Genomic DNA, 18158 nt, shown 5'->3' with positions numbered 1-18158 from the left:
TTGAATGTCGTCCCAGGCACCCAGAAGTTGCTGGTTCGATTCCCATTGAGGGCACATACCCTGGTTGTGTGCTCGGTCCCCAGGAGGGGCAAGCAAAAGACAGCAGATGGATGGTTCCCGCTCATGGATGTTCCTCTCCCTCTCCCTTCTTCTCTCTCCCTAAAATCAATTTTTAAAAACTTAAAAAACAAAAAAGTCATTGGCTTTGGGTGCGGGAACCATCTATTTTTCACTTTTTTGTATTTTTAAATTTTTCCTTTCAGTAACTTTCAGTCTCATTCAGAGTAAAAGCTGAAAGCCTTACTATGGCCTTTAAATGGTCTTTGAGACCCTAGACAGAACTGGCCCAAAGGGAACTCACCTGCTCTTTGTCTCCTTACTCTACAACCTTTCCTCAAACTCCACTCTCTCGGACCTCAGGTACCTGGACCACTCTCTCTGCCTGGAACATGCCTGAGTCTTCACCTACATCCTTTTCAGGTCCTTACTCAGATGTTACCTTCTCAGTGAAGACTCCCATATACACGTTACACTCCTTATTTTTATCCTTAGGGCTTACCACTATCTAAGTACTATGGTATAGATTTTCTGTACCCTCTGCCCACCAGAAGGTAAGCTCCCTGAAGGCAGAATTTTTTGTGTTTTGTTGGCTGCTCTATCCCCAGAGCCTAGCATACAGAGGAACTCAATAAGTATTTGAAGGATGAAAGAATGGATTTTCTATGTAAAGCAGCGTGAAATCCTCCATAAACTCAGACTGCAAGCAGTAGCAATTGCATCCAGGTCTTTCCCCAACCCCCACACCTCAAAATTAATGTGTCCCAACGCCAGTCCTCCTTGTACTTACTTACCTTGTGTTCCTCACAGCCGTTGTTCTTTATTGTACCACCTATAGGTGTGGTACAGTATAGAAAAAAGGCCCTCCCCAGCCTTAGCAGATGATGCTGATGCTTCTCCAAAGAAAAATGTTGAATTTTTTTTTTTAATCTTCATTGTTGAAAAGACGTTGGAATTTTGTCACAGTGCCTGAATCTCACCCCAGACTCCCTTTCCTCAAGGAAGTTGGTTGTTGTCCTCCAATCCCTAGATAACCTTACCTGCCATTGGGGCTGGTGGGGAGGACCAGCCAACCAAAAGGAGCTTCCTAACTACAAATCTCCAGCAGGAGAGGTTCAGCGGGGGGCTTCAGGTTCCTCCATCCCAGGAGGTGCTCACCTTCCTATGCAAATAATTTACTTTCTCCCTGGAGATTAGCTTTGTGTACCTGGGCCTCAGGGAGGGGCAGCTGGAACGGAAAAAAAAAAAAAGTTAAGGAGTGTCTCACTCTTACCTACATTTGCATAACTGAAAGGCCCACTCAAGTAACTCTTTGTAGCCCAAAGATCTGTTTCTCTTCTTTTTAAAAAAATAAACAACTGCTCAGAGGGATGGTGGGTGGATGGGAAGAGATCAACCAAAGAACTTGTATGCATATAGGCATAACCCATGGACACAAACAATAGGGTGGTGAAGTGGGGGTGGGAAGGTACGGTGGAGGGGTGCTTGAAGAGATCAATGGGGAACAAAAAGGTGGCATATGTAATAACTTCAACAATAAAGATTTATCCCAAGAAATCAGAAACACCAATCAGAAAGGACATATGCACCCCTATGTTCATAGCAGCACAATTTACAATAGCTAAGATTTGGAAACAGCCTAAGTGCCCACCAGCAGATAAGTGGATTCAAAAACTGCCCTGACCAGTTTGGCTCAGTGGATAGAGCGTCGGCCTGTGGACTGAAGGGCCCCACGTTCCATTCCGGTCAAGGGCATGTACCTTCATTGCAGGCACATCTCCAGTAGAGGGTGTGCAGGAGGTGGCTGATGGATGTTTCTAGCTCTCTATCCCTCTCCCTTCCTCTCTGTAAAAAATCAATAAAATATATTTAAAAAAAGAAAACTGTGGTACATCTACACAATGGAATACTACACTGCAGTAAAAAAAGAAGGAACTCTTACCATTTGCAACAGCATGGATGGACCTGGAGAGCATCATGCTAAGCAAAATAAGCCAGTCAGAGAAAGATAAATATCATCTGATCTCACTCATTTTGTGGAATATAATGAACAATATAAACTGATGAACAAAAATAGAGCCAGAGGGAAAAACATATTCTAGAATATAATAGAAGAAATCCTGTTATTTGCAGATTTTTAATATTTCCTATAACTTTTGTGATATGTTAGTACAGTTTTGGTAATATTATTATACTTAAAATCCTTTTATTCTTGAAATATTAATGTTTATTGCATGTAATATTATATGTAAGATTAAAAAAATAAAGATTTAATTAAAAAAAGAAACTGTTCCCTTTAAATTCATAAAGATAAAAATAATCTCATCATAACCTGGAAATTCATAAATGTTATCTTAATCTAAGAGTTTTGTATTAGTCAGCAAAGAGCAAAACTCTCAAATAATAAATAAAATTCATCCTTGAAAATTATTCAAATTGCCCATAAAGTATAGTGTATACAGTTTTGTGTATATAACCTTGTACAATAATAAGTACATATAAATGATCTGCTACTTGTCAGTAGTCCTAAAGTAGATTTTTCACATTTCACCTCTTAGAGCACTTCAGAAATTTTATGAACCAGATTCATCATCTTAAGACGCAATCTAGCCCTAACTGTTTTGGCTCAGTGGATAGAGTGTTGGCCTACGGACCCAAGGGTCCCAGGTTCAATTCTGGTCAAGGGCACATGCCTGGGTTGCAGGAAGCAGCCAATCAATGATCCCCTCTCATCATTGATGTTTCTATCTCTCTCTTCCTCTCCATGCCTCTCTGAAATCAATAAAAATAGTTTAAAAAATAAAAGATGCAATCTAGTAATCACTACTCTCTTTGTTACCATCTTTTTAAATTAAATTTATTGGGGTGGCATTGGTTAATAGGGTCACACAGGTTTCAAGTGTACTTTCTATGACACATGATCTGTATACTGCACTGTGCCCATCACCCTCAGTCAAATCTTCAATTTCTTTCTGCATTTCTGCAAGAGGTGCAGATACTGTTGATGCAAGAAACATCCAGCCGGCTGGCCTGGCTCAGTGGTTGAGCATAGACCTACGAACCAGGAGAACCCGGTTCTTCGATTCCCAGTCAGGGCATATGCCCAGGTTGTGGGCTCGATCCCCAGTGTGGGGTGTGCAGGAGACAGCTGATCAATGATTCTCTCTCATCATTGATGTTTCTATCTCTCTTTCCCTCTCCCTACCTCTCTGAAATCAATAAAATAAATTTTAAAAAATATATTCAAAGCTGTAAGAATTTTTTGAGCCAAACTGACTATTGCCAAGAAGCAAAAATCTCAATGGATTGAGAAAATACTCCAAAGAATGGCAGTTTTACCACTTATTTTATACATCAGAATAAAAGGGAAGACATAAGGGGGTTACATTCGATCCATTGGTGGTAGATTAGGGAGGCAGGAAAAAAGCAGAGGGGGGGAATCTCTAGGATTGGACAAAAAGTACAAGGAATAGACACACACGTCTTTTACAGGTGAGTATGGGATAGTTAACAATTAACATGCTAAGAATAGCAATGGCCTTCTGTGTTCTCCAGCTCTGGTGGGAGATTGTGTCCTGAGGGTACAGAAAAAGGAAATTACCCAATGATTTAATTGAATCATTGTCCACAGGGCCTGCCAGCACCCACAGTGTTTAGGTTGTTCTCTCTCCGGAGCTTCTAGAGTTTAATTCTCAGAAGTTAAATGTACTTTCAATGCAATATAACAAGCTAGAATAGCTTTTATTTTATTACAATTATTTTTTGTTAACTCTTACCCAAGGATATTTTTCCATTGATTTTCAGAGTGGAAGGAAGGGAGAGAGACAGAGAGAGAGAAAAAAAACATCAATTAGTTGCCTCCTGCACGTGCCCCAATTGGGGCCAAGGATCGAGCCTGCAACCAAGGTACATACCCTTGACCGGAATCGAACCCGGGACCCTAATCATAGATATTTCCCTGCCTTGCTTTTCCACATTTATGTAATCTTCCTTAATTCCAAATGTATAAAAGAAACTGTGAATGTCATTCTGAGAAGCATTTTTTCTTAATCTTGTTGAGACCTCCCTCCCAGGAGTGTTCTCTGTTTGGCTCCAATGAACTTAAAAAAACTCTTCTAAAAATGTTCGACAGGTTTGGACATTCTTATACCAACATTCCTTTCTTCCTTACTGCTTTATTCCTACCTACTTGTGATGCCCGTATATTACACTCCCCCTACACACCTGTCTTCTCCCTCCTCTGTTCTATGGCACTCCCTTAGAATTGCTTCAGATTATGCTCTGGCTGCCAAAGGTGCCCACCCTGTGACACTCCTGTTTCCACCTAGCATCCAGAGATCCTTAACATCAAAACTGCTGCTTCTTTCTTTGATCAAAATACGCATTCCCCAGCCTACCCAGTGTGGCTCAGTGGGTTGAGCATTGACCTATGAACAAAGAGGTCACAGTTCAATTTCCAGTCAGGGCACATGTCCAGGTTGTGGGCTTGATCCCCAGTAGGGGGCATGCAGGAGGCAGCAGATCAGTGATTCTCTCTCAGCATTGATGTTTCTACCTCTCTCTCCCCCTCTCCCTTCCTCTCTGAAATAACATTTTTTTTAAATTATCCATTCCCCAAGTAAATTCAAGTTTAATCTTAGGAAAATATGCTATTTAAAACATACTTTTATTAAAATAGCCAAAGCCCAAAGTCTTTGTTGGAATTAGAAAATGTACTTCTCATGACGCTTTGCTTCCATCTGTCAGAAAATTGTCTTAATATATCACTTTTGTTAAGGCAACACACTTTTCTGCCATATGTCTGAAAAGTGTCATCGTAAACACACAAATGTTGACTCGTGCATGGGCTGAGCAACAGCCCTGTTCATACAACCTTCTTTTTTTTGTCCTTTGATCTTCTTGGGAAGTGGGGGAAAGAGACTGGACAAGGAGGGATTAGCAGACTGCTCAATTACATGTGTGATTTTGGGTACATTTTATACTTCCCTAAGTCTTTTTCATCTTTGAATTTGATACAATAATGCCTACCTTGCAAAGAAGCTGAGAATTAAATGAGATAGTTTATGCAAACCCGATATGTAGTAGGCTCAATGTAAAGGTTAGGTGAATCTAAATGTTTAAGAAGGTCTAATTAGTAAAACTTCAGGCTAATGGGAGAAGATATTTAGAGTCACATTGCTCTAAATCTATGTCCACTTTGAGATCAGCCGCCGAGAGCAGGGAGAGAAGGGGAAGGTTTGAGCTACAAAAGGAAACGAACGCTTGCCTTTCCTCAAGATTTCCCTTCTCTGCTTCCCTTCCTCTTCTCCTCTCCTACTGAAAGCAAGTCACTCTCATGCTTAACCCTCTCTTCTTTCCGTTGTTACTTTGTATATCTGTGGTATTATCTTCAGCCAATTTAAAGTTTCCTGTGACCTTGTGCTCAGGGGTTTTATGGGTTTAGAGAACATACAGGCATCTGAAATCTTCCCAGTCAGAGCTGGTGTTAACTGTAGCATCAGATCATCTTTCATCTACCTTGTTGTTCCTTAAAGTCTCTGTGCCTTGGTCTCCTTGTCTGTAAAATAAAGAAAACAGAACGATACATTCCTCATGTTTGTCCTGAGGATTAATGAGTGAATGGCTGTAAAGCACTTGGACCAATTCCTGGCACAGAAAATGCAAATGTTGGTTATCATTATCATCATCATCATCAATCTTGTTTTTTTCTGTTCTTTCCCCCTATAGTCCATTCTCCACACAGCATCCAGAAGGATTATATAACATATAACCCAACTTGTACATCCCTCCATTCACAAATATTAAAGGATTACTATGTTAGTTTTTAAAATTTGTTCACAAATTATTGGACACGTCTCCCTTCAAGAAGTGGACCCTAGTTTCCCTCCTTTGAGTGTGGGCTGGACTTGGTGACTTATTTTTACAAATAGAAAGAAGCAGAAATAATAGTGTACAACTTCAGACACTAGGTTATAAAAAGTACTATGGCTTCTGCCTTGATCAATCTCTCTCTTTCATCATTTCCCAACTGCTAGGTTGACAGTAGCCCAATGGAGAAATGAAGGAACTGAGACCTCTGGCCAGCAGCCATATGGAAAAGCTCTAGCTTCAGTCAAGCTTTCAGAGGACTGAAGCCCTGATTAACATTGACTGCAAAACCTTAAAACCCTGACCCACAACCACCAGCTTAGTCCCTCCTGAATTCCCGATCTATTAAAACTGGGAGAGCCCTGGCTGGTGTGGCTCAATTGGTTGGGCATCAAAAGGTTGCCAGTTTGATTCCTGATTAAGGCACATACCCAGGTTGTGGGCTTATCCACAGTAGGAGACAGCTGATCGATGTTCTCTCTTTAAAAATCAATTAAAAAACACACCTGTGAGATAATAAATGCTTGTTTTAAGTCATTAAGTTGGGATAATATGTTCCATGGATAACTAATTAAATCACCCAGTATGTACTAGACAGTGGGGATACAATGATGTACAGGACAAACAAAATCCATGTCCTCGTGATATTTACATTCCAGTGGGGTTGACAGAATATAAACAAGTAAAAAATTAAAAAAAAAATTCAGGTAGCAACCAATTGATGTTTCTCTTTCATATCAATGTTTCTCTTTCTCTCCCTCTCTCCCTCTTTCCATCCCTTCTAAACTCTCTAAAAATAGCAAAGGAAAAAATATCCTCAGGTGAGGATTAACAACAACAAAAGAGTTGAAAGAAAAAAACCAGCCGAAACCGGTTTGGCTCAGTGGATAGAGCGTCGGTCTGCGGACTGAAAGGTCCCAGGTTCGATTCCGGTCAAGGGCATGTACATTGGTTGCGGGCACATCCCCGGTGGGGGGTGTGCAGGAGGCAGCTGGTCGATGTATCTCTCTCATCGATGTTTCTAGCTCTCTATCCCTCTCCCTTTCTCTCTGTGAAAAATCAATAAAATATATATTTTAAAAAAAAGAAAGAAAGAAAAAAACCACCATTGTAGGAAATACTGTGCTCCTATTAAAAATATACTCATTAGTGAACCTTAACTCGAGGATTTAAAGAACAGAAAAATACCATCTCTTTTTCATTTAAGGGAAAAAAGTTAATCAGTGGCTAAGGAAAAGGAAATGTGCTTAGTAGAACCAAGTGTGTCCACTTTAATTCAGTCTCTCTCTGTTGGTCCCAAATGTTTAAAGAATGAATTGACTTTCATACTGTTTTTCTAAAATCCCCTATTACATTAGTTATGCACACTCAGCCCTTAGACAACCTGTTCAATGCCATTGTTGCCACAGTACTTAGCTAGAGTTGACATAATCCCAAAATTATGAGCACCAATCTAAGCAAATTAGGACATGTTGCTTTTCCTGTATTTGCAAAACAAACCCAACATTTTAAAAATACAGCCTAACACTGTTTCAATTTTTGAAATGAGGAAACAGATGACAAGCCTAAGGAAATCCTAGACTAGATATTTATAAGTTCCAAAGATATAGTTGTTGAACTCCTCTTTAAAATAAGCCTTTTCTAAAGAAGTATGACTAATTAAGCATGAGTGCATGGGCATATGCAGGAAATTGTATTAAAATCCTACAAATCAGGGAACAATCCAGAAAATCTCCTGGTGAGTATGTGTCTTGCAAATAGATAAACATCTTTATAATGTTAGTGTTCTTTAAAATTCTCCAAAATTGGCATCAGAGCAGGATGGCACCATTGAATACATGACATTTTTGCTTCCTTTTTTGACAAAATGAAAAATATTTTGAAAAGCAAAGGAAATTAACTTATAAACACTGAGTGTAGAATGGTTTGAATTTCTTTATCCTGAGTCACAGGATGAAAAATAAACTAACTCATTAGTATTATTTAATTTGCTACAACAAAAGTTTGCTTAAGATTTTGTAGATCACACTGCTGTAATGACAACAAAAGTATAGTTTAGTAGAGTTTAACTTCTTTTTTTTCCAACCCCAACCTTCCTTGGTATTTATTGTCTCCCCCCATCTAGAAACCCCACCCCCAACACTTGTAAATAAAAGGCCTCCTAGTCTGCCCAAAGCTCTGAACTACCAAGGTCGGGTTTAACTTCTCATCAAATGTAGCAGAGCAGTTCTATTTGCTGCTGAAATACTGGGTTATATTATTGCGTTACATCTGCCTCTGGGAATTATGTTACAAAAGGCCCAACTTTGCTTACGTTTCTCTTTGTTTCTGTTTTTGAGTTTTTAACGTAACGTGTTAAGGATGGCATTCAGGAAAAAATAAATTACTGAAAACGACGAAGTATCCAGCAGAAAAGAAGTTTGCTCACATAGTGGACAAATACCAAGATGGTTTTATTTCATAGGATCATCACTGTAAAAAATTTAATATGTCCTTACAGATAAAAATTCACTCTATTGTAAAGAAAAATATCATATTAAGTAAGGAAACTTCAACTAGTAATCCTCACCTGAGATTTACACAATCACTTCTTTCCTGTATACCATGTACATTCATAATAAGAATAAAAAACTTAATATAGAAAGATTCCAACTCACTTTTAACATGAACTTTTTAAAATTAGGGACTCATACATAAAAGACTAGCTCCTTTATAGGATTATGCAGCTTCTACAAATCATTAAGAAAAAGGCTAATTTGATTTTTAAAAAGGTACAGATAAACTCATACACTTGAGAAATAATAAATATATATTTATTAATATATTATTTATAATTAATATATTAATAAGAAATATATACATATGTAATAAATATATGTATACATATGTGTGTATACATATATATTTATTATTTCTCAAGTGTATACATATATATTCTTTGCACCATTGTTTATAATACCACAAGATGGCAACAACCTAAATGTCCACCAATAGGAGCTCAATTAGATAAATTATGCATATCTATACAATGAACTACTGTGCAGCCATTAAAATAAAATTTAAGCAGATATCTATGTACTAATATGGGACAATCACCAAACTATACTGTGAAAAAAAGCAAGGTCTAGAATGTAGTTCACATGCTCTCATTAGTGTAGCATATAAAGATTTATAGATATATGCATATATGCAAATACATAGAATATCTCTGAAAGAATAATAACTGTTCTCTCTCCAAGAAATGACCTGAATAAGTAGGGACCAAAAGAAGGAAGAAGACTTACTTTTCACTGTATATTCTTTTCCATATTTTGAAGCAGTTGCTAGGAAGGATATGTCTTTGATTTCTCAAAGACTGGTGACATTGATTTAAGGATTTCAGAAGAGACTGTCAGCTACAATTCTCACTTACATGAGAATCCCACTGAATTATGAAGATGGGGTATGGCAGTAGCTGATGGCTTGGAGAGAACCAGGCAAGTTTTTAAGAAGTCAATTTCCAATTCACCTTTGTGGAGCTCTCCTCTTTTATTTTTCAGTATTGTTTCCTTAAAAAGCTTCTACCCTCTATTGCATCCCCAAGAAATGCATTCCTTTAATACATATTGTAAAAGAGGGGTTTTCCAAATTTTAAAATTGTAAAGACCCACTTTAAGTCAATATATTTTGCAGAGTAAATTTAATTTTCAATATACATTTATACTGAATTTATATAGTTATCTACATTTACTAGTATATTTACTTTTATCAAGTCAATTAAGGGGAATAATGAAGCCATTTTGATGTATGTGAAAAATAGAAATGAGAAATTCTGTATAATCATTTGTCATATATCTGCCTCTGCCTCCAATTCATTTTTTTTTCCAATTCATTTTTATACTTTGTTTTGGTTGTATAGTATCACAGTACCCATCACACAAATATATAGTTACAAGGAGTAATAAGTTTTTGTTGTTATTGTTGTTTTGTTTTTTGAATTTAGAGAAAGAAGAAAGGAGAGGGAGAGAGAAACATTGATCGGTTGCCTCCTGTACATGCCCCAACTAGGGATTGAATCCGCAACTAGGGTATGTGCCCTGACCAGGAATCGAACCCTTAAATCTTTCAGAGTATGGAACAACGCTCTAACCAACTAAGCCACACTGGCTAGGGCTCAAACATGTAATCTTCACTCATCTCTTTTTAATTTCTTTTTTGGCCTTTGCAAATAATATAACCTATAGTCTCATTGATATGTTGGTTCCCTTTCTGCCACTCAATTCATTAAAAGGATGCCACCTGTAAGCATTTGCAATTTAAAAAATCATTTCCCAAATAGTCCATTCCATCTTAGCATCACTCTGTAGTTCTTTTCTTGGCAAAAGGTACCTAAAATACCATAGCATTTTTTTAGCATGAAAGTGATGGGGCTGCTGGGCTGGTGTGGCTCAGTGTTTGAGCATCTACCTATGAACCAGGAGGTCATGGTTTGATTCCCCAGTGAGACACATGCCCAGTTTGTGGGCTCAATCCCCAGTATGGGGTGTGCAGAAGGCAGCCAGTCAATGATTCTCTGTCATCATTAATGTTTCTATCTCTCCCTCTCCCTTCCTCTCTGAAAAAAAAAAAAAAATCCTATCTAATAAAAGAGTAATATGCAAATTGACTGTCACTCCAACACACAAGATGGCTGCCCCCATGTGGTCAAAGATGGCTGCCCCCATGTGGACACAAGATGGCCACCACAAGATGGCCAGCAGGGGAGGGCAGTTGGGAGGAACCAAGCCTGCAAGAAAGGGCAGTTGGGGGCGATCAAGCCTGAAGGGGAGGGCAGTTAGGGGTGACCAGGCTGGCAGAGGAGGGAAGTTGGGGGCGACCGGGCCTGCAGGGAAGGGCAGTTGGGGGGGGACCCCAGGCCTGCAGGGGAGAGAAGTTGGGGGGGGGGATCAGGCCTGCAGGGGAGGGCAGTTAGGGGTGACCAGGCCTGCAGGGGAGGGCAGTTAGGGGCAATCAGGCTGGCAGGGGAGCAGTTAGGCATCAATCAGACTGGCAGGGGAGTGGTTAGGGGGTGATCAGGCTGGCAGGCAGAAGCAGTTAGGGGCAATCAGGAAGGCAGGCAGGCAAGCAGTTGGGAGCCAGCAGTCCTGGATTGTGAGAGGGATGTCCGACTGCCCATTTAGGCCCAATGCTACCAGGATAGGGCCTAAACGGGCAGTCAGACATCCCTCGAGGGGTCCCAGATTGGAGAGGGTGGGCTGAGGGGCACACATACCCAGGCTGGGCTGAGGGGCACACATACCCTGTGCACGAGTTTCGTGCACCGGGCCTCTAGTATATATATACCATTTGAGACAACAGTCCAATTTGTTGAAATAAGTGCTTGCTCTAAATTCAAATGTTTATTACTGTTTTTATAAATGTGGGAGAAATTTGCAAAGGAGGCTTTTTTATTTGTTGGTTGTGAATTCTACATCTAAACTGTCAAATAGTTAAGATTCAAATAAAAAACAGAATGTGAAAATCAGCAGTAATTGAACCAATTTAGCAAACATTTATCAGGACTGCTTACCATGCCTCCACTTAAAATAGAAATTTTCAGCTTTTATGAAAACTGCACATTTTCAGACACTGAGGCATCCCTGTGAGATCCATCAGCCTGTCATGTTCCTTCTCTCTGAAGTACACATCTCCCAGGAAATGGCCTCACAGAGCTCTAAAAGCACGAGAAAGGAAAATTTACATCATCCTTTCAATGGTACCCTACCAAAAACTCAGAGATAAGTCTGAGTTTGTTTTCCTGACTGTTGAAAATAGGCTGGTTGCAACAGAGGTGTCAGATTGCTTCTCTCTGTGTCAACTTCAAGTTCAAATTTAGGAAGTCATTCTGCCATCAGAACATGTTGTGCAAATTAACAATAGATTTCTAAGCTGAAAATACATTTTAACAGATCTAAATTTTGCCTCGGTTGTTCTTTTTCCCAGCTCATTATAGGTGCTCTGTAAAAATCATGGTTACTCCCATAATTCACTGGGGATAAAATCACTTACCAGAGTCAACATTTGTAAGAAAATTTTCCAAGAATGACAGAGAATGCTTGGCTTTCAATGTTTTGAATGCTCTTAGCCAATAGACAGTCTTTCCATGAAATCTTGGAGGGAAGCAATTGTTGATTCCCTATTACAATTATTTTATTAAATTAGGGACCTTGTTTAGCAAGACACTAAAGGAATAGGACAAGAGACAGATAAGTTTTGATGAGCAGGAAGTGTGAAACATACAGCAGTATTTGGAGAGGGAAAGATCACAAGAGTGAGTAGTACCCACAGTGGTAGAAATGCTTAGGCGTATGAGATGGTTCTGGAAGCTGTATGCACTCCCTGGGAAACTTAAATAGGGCAAAGTACGCTTGTTAAAAGCTGGAGCTTTTTGACAGCCGGTGTCGCAATATGCCTTCTCTGTTTCTCAACTTGTGTGGGCCTGATCTGAGAAATCAATTGAGGACACGTCATTTTCCCACTTTGTAAGTGGTTTGGTGATGAAGAAGGCAACACCACCAAATGGTACCCAGGGGACCTGGAAGAATTCATGAACCTCCCTGGATTACTTCTTTCCTAATTTAAAAAGGCTGTCAACCTATATGGTTGTAAGAGGTCTTTTTCAGCTTTGGGCTCCTATGTGTCTTTTTGAAATTATATTATGAAGGGTTATAGTATGTTTACTGCCTACTGAACACTAAACAGAACTGTCTAACATCTTCATTGACTTTGAACATCTGTAATTCTGATGGGAAGCCTGGTATCAGCAGATCAATTATTCTTTCTTCAGGTATATAACAGATTCATGAACATGAATGAAGAAAGGCATAGCCATGCTGAGAAGTCATTAGTAGCTAGTAAATTACTTTGTTCTTCAGATCTGAAGTACTTAACTGTAATTAAGTACTTACCATTTAATTGGATTTTCTCTGATTAGACTGTGTTATTTATATTTGAAACAAATACAAATATTTTGTATAAACAAAATAGTGCTCATGCCTCCAAAACAATCCGCGAGTAAAAGTGTTCAAAGTTGCTTCTATTTTATAAAAGTTCCTAAGTTATTATCATTTCTCATTCTTTGAAGCCCGTGTAGGTTTTACTCCCCATAAAATCCGCACCATGGCCCTGGCTGATGTGGCTCAGTGGTTGCTAGCTGTCCTGTGCACCAAGAAGCCAGTTCCATTCCCAGTCAGGGCACATGCCTGTGTTTCGGGCTTGATTCCAGGTAGGGGATGTGCAGGAGGTAGCCGATCAATGTTTCTCTCTCCCCCTGCCCCCCACTTAAATATCAATTAAATATATTTTTTAAAAACAAAACATAAATTTCAATCAAAAAGATTTCCCCCTACTCTGAATTCATTCTGAACATAGAGATGTTATCTCTCAGCATGGCACCTAATTATCCTTGTGCATTGGTTTAAGATTTTTCAAAAATTATTATTTTATTAGAGAGAGAGAGAGAGAGAGAAAGAGAAGAGAGAGAGAGAGAGAGAGAGAGAGAGAGAGAGAGAGAGAGAGAGAGAAAGGTTGTTGTTCCACTTATTTGATTTGGAGCATTCATTGGTTGTTTCTTGTACTAACTAGTATGTGCCTTGACTGGGGATTGAACCCACAAACTTGGGGTATTGGCTCAATGCTCTAACCAACTGAGCTACCTGGCCAAGGCTGGTTTTAAGATTTCAAACTCTTGGAAAGTGGAATCATTTTCCTTGGTCCTCAAAGTTTAATACAATGTTAGGCACACTTTCACAGGGTTTACTTTGTGTCAGAGACATTGTGATAAGCATTTTATAATATAACTAGAAGCCCGGTGCACGAAATTCGTGCACAGCGGGGGGTTGTCCCTCAGCCCAGCCTGTACCCTCTCCAATCTGGGACTCCTGGAGGGATATTCGATCCCATCGGGCCTAAACAGGCAGTCGGACATCCCTCTCACAATCCAGGACTGCTGGCTCCCAACTGCTTGCCTGCCTGCCTTCCTGATTGCCCCTAACCGCTTCTGCCTGCCAGCCTGATCACCCCCTAACCACTCCGCTGCCAGCCTGGTTGATGCTTAACTGCTCCCCTGCCAGCCTGTTTGCCCCCAACTTCCCTCCTCTGCCAGCCTGGTCACCCCTAACTGCCCTCTCCTGCAGGGTTGATCATCTCCAACTTCCCTCCTCTGCCTGCCTGGTCACCCCTAACTGCCCTCTCCTGCAGGGTTGATCACCTCCAACTGCCCTCCCTTGCAAGCTTGGTCCCTCTCAACTGCCCTCCCTTGCAGGCCGGGTGCCTCCCAACTGCCCTTCCCTGCTGGCCATCTTGTAGTGGCCATCTTGTGTCCACATGGGGGCAGGATCTTTGACCACATGGGGGCAGCTATATTGTGTGTTGCAGTGATGATCAATCTGTATATTACTCTTTTATTAGATAAGATAAAGGCCTGGTGCACAGGTGGGGGCCAGCTGGTTTGCCCTGAAGGGTGTCCCGGATCAGGGTGGGGTTCCCTTGGGGCATGGGGCGGCCAGAGCGAGGGGCCTGTGGTGGTTTGCAGGCCGGCCACACCCCCTGGCAACCCAAGCAGAGGCCCTGGTATCTGGGATTTATTTTCCTTCTACAATTGAAACTTTGTAGCCTGGAGCGGAGCCAAGCCTGCTGCTCCCTCGGGGGCAGCAGCCATATCTGTGGCAGTTAATTCACCTTCTACAATTGAAACTTTGTAGCCTTAAGCGGGTGGGCCCGGCCAGGGTGTGCAGAAAGCTTTGTTTCCCCTGTTGCCGCCGGCAACCCTGGCCTGCTCTCTCAAGCTCCATCCTGCCGCCATTTGTTTGAATTTGTTTACCTTCTATAATTGAAACTTGGTAGCTTGAGTGGAGGCTTAGGCCTGCAACGGCTATGGAAAGCTTGGCTTACTCTGTTACCTGGGAAACCTTGCTCTCTGTGGCTGTAGCCATCTTGGTTTGGGTTAATTTGCATACTCACCCTGATTGGCTGGTGGGCGTGGCTTGGCTGGTGGGCGTGGCTTATGTAGCGGAGTGATGGTTAATTTGCATATTACCATTTTATTAGAGAGGATTCTCACTATCACTTTCTAAGAATAGATTTAACTATCCTCTTTTTAGGTGCACAAAATTGAAATCACAACACAATGAGCAAGTAATAAAGCCAGAGCTTCCAACAAGGCAGTCCGATGCCAGAGCCCATCCTGTTAACTACAATGCTATAGAAATACATATAAATTCTGGTGGCTTTGGGAAAAAATAAATGGTGCTTTGTTCTATTCTGAATGACAAGTATGTTTACTCAAACTAGAAACCTTTAAAGAATCACATTTTTGAATAATGAATACAAATAAAATATTCTCTAAATTAGTGCATAACTATTACATAAAATTTTATTACATATAAAACGGTGCCTAAATAAGTCTTTTGAAAAACTTGTATTTATTCATATTAATAGAGGTTAAAAGTCAAATCCCAGATTCTCTAAAATGTTTTTGTGAGAAAGCACTACTAAATGAGTTAAATAACTCTTATGCTCAAATACTGTAAAATGAAATACCTAAGCTGACCTTTGTTTCCAGAGTGTTAGTGAACACTTAAATAAGGTGAACTTACAGTTCCATGTGTGTACACTGTGGTTACTGGTAGAAGGGGTAATAATTTAAAAAAAAGAAGCATGACCCAGTGTTGCATATTTCTAGAAGTTTGTTTCTGCAACACATTTTGGTCATGTTCTATTTTTATACGAGCCTCAGGGAATCAGGACCGGGAAATATGTCTCTAAGGACACGAATCAGAGTAAGTTGTTCTAAAGTCAACAAGTACTTATTGAGTCTTTTGTGAGCCAAGGGATATACTAGGCACTTTGGGCTTTACAAAAAGAAGCCTAATACCTAATTTTATGTTAAAAAACAAACAACACACACACAAAAACACACACAGAAACTTATGGTTCCTAAAACCCAAGTTCCCTTTTCATCAAGTGCCTTCCATGTTGCAAAGTTTCACCAAATGTATAAATCTGTTGCCGTGCTTACTAATGTGGAATGTGATGTAACTTTATGTGGCAGTCACTACAGGCCAGTGTAAAAATGGGGCCAGAAATGAGGTCCTGCAAAGGTTTAGAATGCTGTGATTCTAACTAGTATGGAGAGTCACCTAAAATTTAAATATATACAGCATATGACTTTCCAGCATTTCAGAGAACAAATTGCACTAAACATATTACTCAAGAACCTTGAGTCTTTTCTATTCTGGCAGCCATGGCTTCCTCTACTCAGCCAGGCATAGGTGTCACCTTGCTCAGCCCTACCTAAAGGCTTCGGGAAGAGGAGGGAAAACAAGAGAAGAGAGGAGGAAGAACAATTGTCAGGGACTTAACCACTGAGTTTTTGGGGTAGTTTGTTAAGTAACATTATTGTGGACTGATAGGCTGAAATACTGGTATTTACTGCTCCTGTTCGTCTAGTGTTACCTTGAGGCATAAGCAACAATGTCTGAACCAGCTTATCTGGTGTATTTTTTCTTCAGTATCCAATTTCAGACATGCCTCTTTTCACCCTTAAAGAGAAGGGAAATTAGATAGTCAGTTAATTGCCAAAGCCAATTAATTCTAGCTCTTAAATACCTTTGAACAGCTAACTTAGGCCATGGCAGTGGGGGTGGGGCCAAATTAAATCATTGATTATCCCTTGGTGCATTAAAAGGGTTGGAATCAGACCAAGAGCTAGAACTTCTGAATAAGAGAGTAAGGATATACCAGTAAAGAGGGAAATATGAGTCTTTTAATTATAAAATGATTTTTAAATCAATTCTCAGTATAAGTAACAGAAATATTATATCAGAGCATTCACCACACATGGCAGCAAGCAAGTCTTAACTCAGGCTAAAATTTAAGTGTGGCATAGAGATCAAATAGGCTAAAAATATGAGCTGAAGCTGTGTAGCCTAGCTAAAAACATCAATCGGTAGAGCTTCTTTTGTTAAAATGGAATCAGGAAATTTATTTTGTAAATGACTCTAGTTTCATGTTTTGATTTTATTTTTTGTTCTCTTTTTTCTTAGGAAAATAATCTAACCTTTGGCATTATAAGTTGGGACAACCCTTTCACAATTTGGCAATATATATTGAGAGTTTTTTAAATGTTTATACCCTTTCACCCAGTAATTCTGCTTGCTTTTGGCAATATATCCTAGGAGAAAAAAAAATTAAAGTGCATGAGACTGCAGCCCTAATTATGAGTGCTAGGTTAGCAAACAGTGTAAATGAGCAATAGCAAAAGGCATGAGTAAATATGGATTATTTTGCAATCACTAAAAATTATAAATATGGAAACTATGAAGCAACTTGCAAAATAGCTGAGATAATGTTACTTGAAGTAACCAGGATGCATACGTATATATACACCATGAATCAAGTATTTTAAATTATATTTTCAAAAAGACAAAAGGGAAACACATAGAAAAATAAAAACAATCCTATATAATAAAAGGCTAATACGCAAATCAACCAAACAGCTGAACAACCAGTTGCTATGATGCACACTGACCACCAAGGGGCAGACACTCAACGCAGGAACTGCCCCCTGGTGGTCAGTGTGCTCCCACAGGGAGAGTGACGCTCAGCCAGAAGTCAGGCTCACGGCTGGTGAGCGCAGTGGCGGTGGTGGGAGCCTCTCCCGCCTCAGCGGCAGTGCTAAGGATGTCTGACTGCCAGCTGGGAGCGGGCCTAAGCTGTCAGTCAGACATCCCCTGAGGGCTCCCAGACTGCAAGAGGGCACAGGCCAGGCTGAGGACACCCCCACCCCTGAGTGCATGGATTTCTTGCACCGGGCCTCTAGTATGGTTATATAGTAAGATTATGAAGCTTTTGTTTTATTTTTTAATTTTGCTCTATTGTTACACTATTTTGTTGGTGCTGTACATAAAAAATGTGTAGTAGTAGAAAAACCAACTTTATTTCAGCTGAATTAAAAGGACAGGATTGTTAAATTGGGAGTTAGAATGCCTTCAGTGGTGAGTAATGAAAATTAGCAGCAGCAGCACTGTAGCTAACTGCATTGAGCATTTACCATTTTCCAGGCACTGAATTAAAGGCTTTTACCTGCAATTTGTATCACTAGTCAATACCTACCTATAAAATTAGGTTGACCTATGAACAAGGAGGTCGTGGTTCAATTCCTGGTCAGGGCACCTGCCTGGGTTGCAGGCTCAATCCCCAGTAGGAGGAGTGTG

The sequence above is a fragment of the Cnephaeus nilssonii genome (genome assembly GCF_951640355.1).
Source record: "Cnephaeus nilssonii genome assembly, chromosome: 13".
NCBI lineage: Eukaryota > Metazoa > Chordata > Mammalia > Chiroptera > Vespertilionidae > Cnephaeus > Cnephaeus nilssonii.
Note: the sequence above shows the minus strand (reverse complement) of the source record.